Source organism: Caretta caretta, chromosome 26 (assembly GCF_965140235.1).
Source record: "Caretta caretta isolate rCarCar2 chromosome 26, rCarCar1.hap1, whole genome shotgun sequence".
NCBI lineage: Eukaryota > Metazoa > Chordata > Testudines > Cheloniidae > Caretta > Caretta caretta.
Window position 1 is genome coordinate 12,094,918 of NC_134231.1, and position 7,502 is coordinate 12,102,419.

Consider the following 7,502-nt stretch of genomic DNA (forward strand, 5'->3'; position numbering starts at 1 on the left):
GGTAGCAGTAATGCTAAAAAGGATCTGGGGGTTACAGTGGATCACAAATAGAATATGAACCGACACAGTGGTGCGGCCGCAAAACAGACTCCCATCATTCCAGGATATATTAACAGGCGTGGTGTATGTAAGACACAGGAGATAACTGTCCCAGTCTACTCAGCATGGTGAGGCCTCAGATGAAGTACTGAGTCCAGTTCTGGGTGCCAGGCTTTCGGAAAGCTGTGGACAAATGGGAGAGAGTCCAGAAGAGGGCAACAAAAATGATCAAAGGGTTTAGAAGACCTGACCGGTGAGGAAAGGTTAAAAACCTGGGCCCGTTTAGTCTTGCAAAAAGAAGACTGAGGGCAGACAGAACAGTCTTCAGATATGTTAAGGGGTGTTATAAAGAGGATGGGGATCAATTGTTCTCCATGTCAATGGTAGGACAAGACATAAGGGGCTTAATCTGCAGCAAGGGAGATTTAGGTTAGCTATTAGGAAAAAAAACTTTCTAACTCTAAGGGTAGTTAAGCTCTGGAATAGGTTCCCACGGAAGGCTGTAGAATCCCTGGACATCGAGGACAAACACCTATCAGAGATGCTCTAGGACAGTTTACTTGGTCCTGTCTTAGCATTGGGGGCTGCACTTGATGACGTCTCGAGGCCTCTTCCTGCCCTATGTTAGTTCTGGAAGCTCCAAAGTTCAATCCCCAGTGATAGCTACTTATGGTCCAAGATAGACACAGAGAGAACAGCGTGGAACTGGGACACTCCAGGAAAGGAATTGCTTGGATCTTCTATTTTAGTTTGGGTCAGTTCACTTCTTATGGACATTGTGTCATGTCCCTCTTATCTCCAGCAACGAGAGGGTGGTGGCTTGGAGAACTCCTGGATAGGTCATTCCCCACACTGGATCAGTGTAGGGTAAACTCACAGAGGTGGGAGTGGAACAGAAGGATGACCCTGTGGTTAAAACACAGACTGTTTCATTTTGAACATGTTGAAACAAAATTCCACCTGTGGGCCTTTGCTCTGAAACTCCTGGATCAGCTGGGAGCCCCAGCTCTGCAGCAGGGGGGCTAGAAGCTCTGGGGTCCCTGACCCCAGGAGAGTCCTTCAGGCACCTGCAGAGCATCGGGGCAGATGCCCTGGCAGGAAAACCTGCGTGACTTGCAAGTTTTGAAACCTACTTAGCAGGCAGAGTTCCCTCCGAACCTTGCCTGTGTTCTTTCACAAGATTTGTCCAAAGAGATGTGTTCCCACCAATGGTTTGCTTTCGATGAATTGAGATTTTTCAGCCAGCTCCACTATGCACCACATGGTCCTGGCTCTCTGGGGGTGAAATTCACCCTGATGCACTGAGGGAGAGCTCAACAGTAAAAACAGGTGCATTCAACTGAAAAGTCTAATGGCAGAGAAAGCATTGCCCATCCCATGGAGACTAAAACCCTTCCCACTCTTTACAAGCCCCACTTAGGAGAGAAGCTTTGCCGTGTGCCCTGTAGGGCCACAAATTCAGCTGGACAGAGAGGGATGGAGTGGTTTGTTGAGTCTAAGATACCAAGGAGGTAGGTGTCTTAGAAATACCCCAAAGTCAAGGGCACTCCACTGAGAATGGCAGGTTCCTAGCCCCCCGACTTACACATACAGGGTCCACCTGCTGAAGGACCTCAGCTTATCTCATAACACGAAGAAAGAGGAGCGACCTCAGATTAAACCAGGCACAAACCGCAGAGACCTCTGGAGGCTGAACCAATGGAGTCTATAGAGCAACGAGGAGACATGCTCCGGGGAAGGAGCAATGGTGTGCTGTCAGCCAGCCGTGTCACAAGGTAGCAGGAGTTCCAGAGCGGTCTTCAACTGGAGCTCACTGCGGTGATAGAGACACGGTGGCGAGCACCTCATCTGGCAGGTTGCAACCTCCTAGCCAGGTGCAGGTGGAGAACAAGCCCTCTTGCCCCCTGGCTGCAACCCTGGCCTCCTTTAATTAATTGCGAGCACAGGAGAACCTCAAACAACTCTGTGCCCTGCCGAGTAAATTACACTGGACTCTTTCTCCCCGCAACCAGTGAAACCTGATAGGCTACTCGTCAGCTGCTCTGCCTCACCTAATTAACTCCTGCAACAGCAGCTGGGCCAGGAAGCTGCAGTCATTCATAACGTGGCTCCGAGCAGAGGTGCAATCTGAATTCCATGCCACATTGCCGTACCGTCCGTTTTAATCCTCATCAGTCCGACTGTCGAAACGTTCGGTTTCACCACGGCCGAGCTTCAAGGGTGGCTGGAATTCCATAGGCTTCATTGTGTCTCTTGTGTTCTGAAGGACTAGGACTCACAAGGCCTGGGTGACCACAGGCAAATCACTGCACCTCCATGCCTCAGTTTCCCCACCTGTGAAACAAGGGGCTCTGCCTGTCTCCATGTCCAAGGGAGAATTCTCAGGCTGGCATAGTGTCGGCACAGGGGACTCCTAGAGGGCAACTGCGATAAAAATGCAGACTGCCACCCAAAAAGTTACCCCTTTGCCTTAAGGTCAGCCATGCACATCTGGCCCCAGAGAGCAGTGCGGTTCTGATGGCTCTTTGTCAGCTTGTTTATTCCCAGCAGGCAAATGCCCCAACCACAGAGGCAACTGCCCATCCCAGCTGGCACTGTTGGTGGCCATCTCAGCAGAGGGATCATGGAGACAACATCTCACCCCAAAGTAGCGCTTCCAGGGTTAAGGGCTGCTGGATTGGGTCCAGCCTCCCTGATGCGCAGTGACCCACTGAAACGAGTGGGGCGGCTCACGCGAGCACAGACTTGTGGTCCATAGCGCGGAGGATGCTTGCGTAGCTGCATCCCTTTGTACCAGCACAGTGGAGAAACTGACACACTGTAGCCTGCAAAGTCCTCTCCTGCTTTGCAGCAGGGGAAGTCACTTATATTGGTGCAGCGTGTGTGGGGATTGGTCGGTATCATTGTCCAGCCGCTTGGCGCAGGCAGAAGGGGCTTCGGGCCGTCAGTCGCTGGGGGGCCAGATGTTCAAACGCTCAGCACCTGCCATCAGGGCCAGGCTTTTTAGAGACCTCATCTTGCAGCGAGCTCCTGCTTTGACACGTATGGCTGGATTTCACTGACTATATGGGAACTGAGCCCCGGAACTGTAAAACCCCCCACTACGTACACATGGGACAGCAGAGAGCCAGCACGAGTCCTCTAGACAACTTACACTCACCTAAATGAGCCATACGTGGGATTTGGAGGCACACAGGCCTGGGCGCTCTGCATAGGGGTGGGTGACAATTCCCAGAACTGCAGGTATGTCTATACGAGATAGCTGTGAAGGTGGCAACCACGCGAGCAAGTAGTCAGGGTCCTGAGCAAGCAAGGCTAGCCCAGGCAGCTGCCCAGGTTGCTGTCGCTTCACTGCTATCATTAAGTAAGCTAGCTTTGATCTAGCTAGATCAAAGATAGCTCAGGTACGTCTACACGGGCTACAATCACGCCTCCTGACTGCAGTCCAGCCCTTCAGCCTCGGTCCACAGTGGCAGACTTCATTTCAGCCTCTTAGCATTTGCCACGCTGGCGTGCATGAGTTGCCTTTGCCTGTGCAAGCGGCATGAGTTGGAGAGGGCCCCTTCTTTTTCAGCCTCAAACAGAAGCCAGAGGTTTCCTTGGGCAAACACGGGTCACTGCAACAGCGGCATCTCTCCCGAGGAGGTCGTGCGGCCCACGGCTTTTAGGTATAAACAACTCAAGAAGAGAGACTGCTATCTCCCTCGTCAATCAGATGAGAGATTAGTGAGCGTACAGAGCCCTGCAATCTGTGATGATCGGAGGCGGGCGTGCCAGGGAATAACCTCTCAGCTCAGTATAACTCAGCTGGGTAGACTTCAAAATTTTTTAAAATAATTTAAATCTATAATGTTGAGGTTTGTTTTTAAGCTTCATTTTGATTTGTGTTGAGTTAAATTTTCACAGCTATGGGGAGTGTCAGAAAACGTCAGTAGAACCCAGGAGTCCTGACTCCATCCCTAGCTGTAGTCATTACTCTGCCCTTGAACCTAGACTGGCCTTGCCCTGCCTGATTAAGTTTCGTTTTGAGTGTTATCTTAGTAGTAAATGCCAGATGAGATGCATCAGCTGCACCTGAGTCAGCCAGGTGAGAATATGAAAACAAAAGTAAAAATGGAAGCTGGAAAAAGGACGTCCCCAATGGAAACGTAGGATCCTGCCAAGAACTGGAGTTTACAGGGGAAATCTCAGAGCTGGAGAAATTCCAAAGAAGAAATGAAACACTCACGTCTCTCAGCTGGGAATTTCCATGGGGGGGCAAACTGGAGACTTCTCAGAACCAATGAAATACTTTCAAAGCGTGTGAGCTACCAAATTGGAGAGCTGTCATGTATTGGAATAGGGAAGCATCCCTTCAAATAGCTTAGTAAATATAGTTATTGGGGACTGAGCCGTGCCAGCGTGGTTTCTCCATATTGCTGACTGCTGTGCAAAAGGAGGACCCACGATGGCTGTGTTGAGAGGGACCCCCTCGTGCAGAGAAGATTTGCTGGGAGCCTGGGAGAGAATCCCGCCTGCCTCTCTAGCAAGCAGATCATTTGCCACACTGTATGTAAATCAATAGCAACACACAGCCATCGACTTCAGCAGGAGCCATGCTAGGTCCATCCATAGAAGTTTCAGTTGTGGGGCCAGAAAGGCTGAGCTACTTTGTGGAAGATCCCTCCAGAGCACAGCTGATGGGGCTGCACTTGGAAGTCTGTGGTACTGCATCATACGCTGTTCCTGTTCTAAGAGAGAACCGTAAGGGGAAGGTTTGCAAGCACTTGGCACCTGCAACTGCAGCCAGATTTTCAGACGCATGCTGAGCTCTTTTTACGCATCTGTCAAGGTTCCTTCCCCACTCTGAACTCTAGGGTACAGATGTGGGGACCTGCATGAAAACCTCCTCAGCTTACTTTTACCAGCTCAGGTTAAGACTTCCCCAAGGTACAAACTATTTTACTTTTTGCCCTTGGACTTTCACTGCTACCACCAAAAGTCTAACTGGGTGTTTTATTAGGAAAGAGCCGTTTGGAAACGTCTTTCCCCCCAAAATCCTCACCAAAGCCTTGCACCCCCCTTCCTGGGGAAGGTTTGATAAAAATCCTCACCAATTTGCATAGGTGACCACAGACCCAAACCCTTGGATCTTAAGAACAATGAAAAGAAGCATTCAGTTTCTTACAAGAAGAATTTTAATAGAAGAAAAAGTAAAAAGAATCACCTCTATAAAATCAGGATGGTAAGTACCTTACAGGGTAATCAGATTCAAAACATAGAGAATCCCTCTAGGCAAAACCTTAAGTTACAAAAAGACACAAAGACAGGAATATCCATTCTATTCAGCACAGCTTATTTTCTCAGCCATTTAAAGCAAACAGAATCTAATGCATATCTAGCTAGATTACTTACTAAGTTCTAAGACTCCATTCCTGTTCTGTTCCTGGCAAACCAACACACAGACAGGGAGAGCCTTTGTTTCTCTCCACCTCCAGCTTTGAAAGTATCTTTTATCCTCATTGGTCATTTTGGTCAGGTGCCAGCGAGGTTATCCTAGCTTCTTAACCCTTTACAGGTGAAAGGGTTTTTCCTCTGGCCAGGAGGAATTTTAAAGGTGTTTACCCTTCCCTTTATATTTATGACCGCATCCATCCCTATGTGCTGGTGAGACGATACCAGGTGGGCAGCTCTGGAAATTACCACCCCACAAGATGTATTTTAAAAGTTGCAGTGACCAATTTCATCCCTCTCTCCATCAGGGCTGATCAGCTGGGCCAACCGCCCAGATTTTATTCTGTAAGCACAGGACAAAGCAAACATGCGGAAGAGTAATTCAGCTAATACGATTCACGTACTCTCATCAAGGTATTGGACAAACTGCAAACATTTTTTGCAGAATACCATCTTTATGGCTGACATTTTAGATTTTAGAAAAACAAATGGAATATTCCGGTTAAGATTCTTAATTGTTTAGGTTTCATTTGCAGGAGAAAGTTGGGGTTGTGTTTTCAAAAAGCCAAAAATTCACCCCAAAAACAATCAACAAACCAAGAGGCTCACATGAAGGCCCAGGAAAAAGAACCTATTACCAGGAATTCACCATCAGAATCCTGGTCCCTTCATTAGCTTCCAGCCAGGATGCTAGAGAACTACTGACAACTAGGGACATAAGGGTCTCGGGCCAGGTTGCTCAAACAAAGTGGTTTGGGTTTGGGAGGAAATGCAGGATGCCCTGCTGGAGATGGCTCTCCTAGAAGATTTTCCAGTATAAACCTGGCTTGTAAAGAGGGTATTCACCCACAAAAGCTTATGCTCCAATATGTCTGTTAGCCTATAAGATGCCACAGGACTCTTTGCCACTTAGACAGAAACACAGGCCCCTGCAAGCTGATGATCTGCCAGTGCCATCTAGCGGCTGGCATTTGCTGTAGCTGGTTGTGCCCCAACATTTCCCTGCGGCAGGTGGGGGAGAGAGAAAAGAAACACATACTGCGATGTACCTCAGCCCCTCTTATTCTCCGCCCATGGCACAGAATAGGCTCCTGTGGGCTACAATCTTTTGGTTATCGGGTGTAGCGTGCATTCACTGGGTGGGGCTGGTGGCCTGTGATATACAGGAGATTGGACTCGATGGTCTGGTAGTCCCTTCTGGCCTTATAGTTGTTGCATCACTCCTGGGATGTGGAGTAATGCGCTGTAAGTAATGTGTCAGGCCTGTTGAAATCTACCCTGTGGTCACCTGGGAAGTTGGCCTGACAACACCACAAGGTTCTGGGAAATGCTCTTACATTACCAGCCATTTTCTGATATCACCCCCTCCCCACTTCCACTCTGATTTCTTTAAGCCGGTGCTACCTCATACTAAATAAATCACTACAACATTCTACAGTAAGAGAGACTGTCCCTGTCCCCCCGCCAAGTCCAGAACAGCTTTAACAGCCTCTCCCTTACCCATAATCCCCTTGCAGGAGTCCTACATGCATGACCACCGGCAGCACAGCAAGGGAGCTAGCCATGCTGGGAATGGGAGTGATGCTCTGTAGGTTGTGCACAGAGGACTGGAAGGCTCTGGCATGTGGGCCATCTGAACTAGCTGATCTTTGACTCAGGCACAAAAAGGGTCCTGGGCTCCTTACACCAACCCCAGTGGGAGTTGTGGCCAGGGCTGACTGGAAAACAATTCCGTGGCGCAAAAAACGTTGAGGTTTTGAAACGCGTTTTTGTTGCGATGCGGAACAAAACCAGCGACCTTTCAACATCTGTTGTGAAAAGCATGAGAGCTAACCCACCCCAGAAACCCAGCGGTTAGGGCACTCACCCAGGACGGGGAAGACCCAAGTTCAAGTCCCTGTGGGTACTGGCAATTCTGGGATGGGTCTATCTCCTCTCCATTCCATCCTAGACCTGGAAAAGTTTTCATCAGAACCAGTATGTGTCTGCAAAACATTTCAGGTGCAATGAAACAGCATCTTTCGACAGAA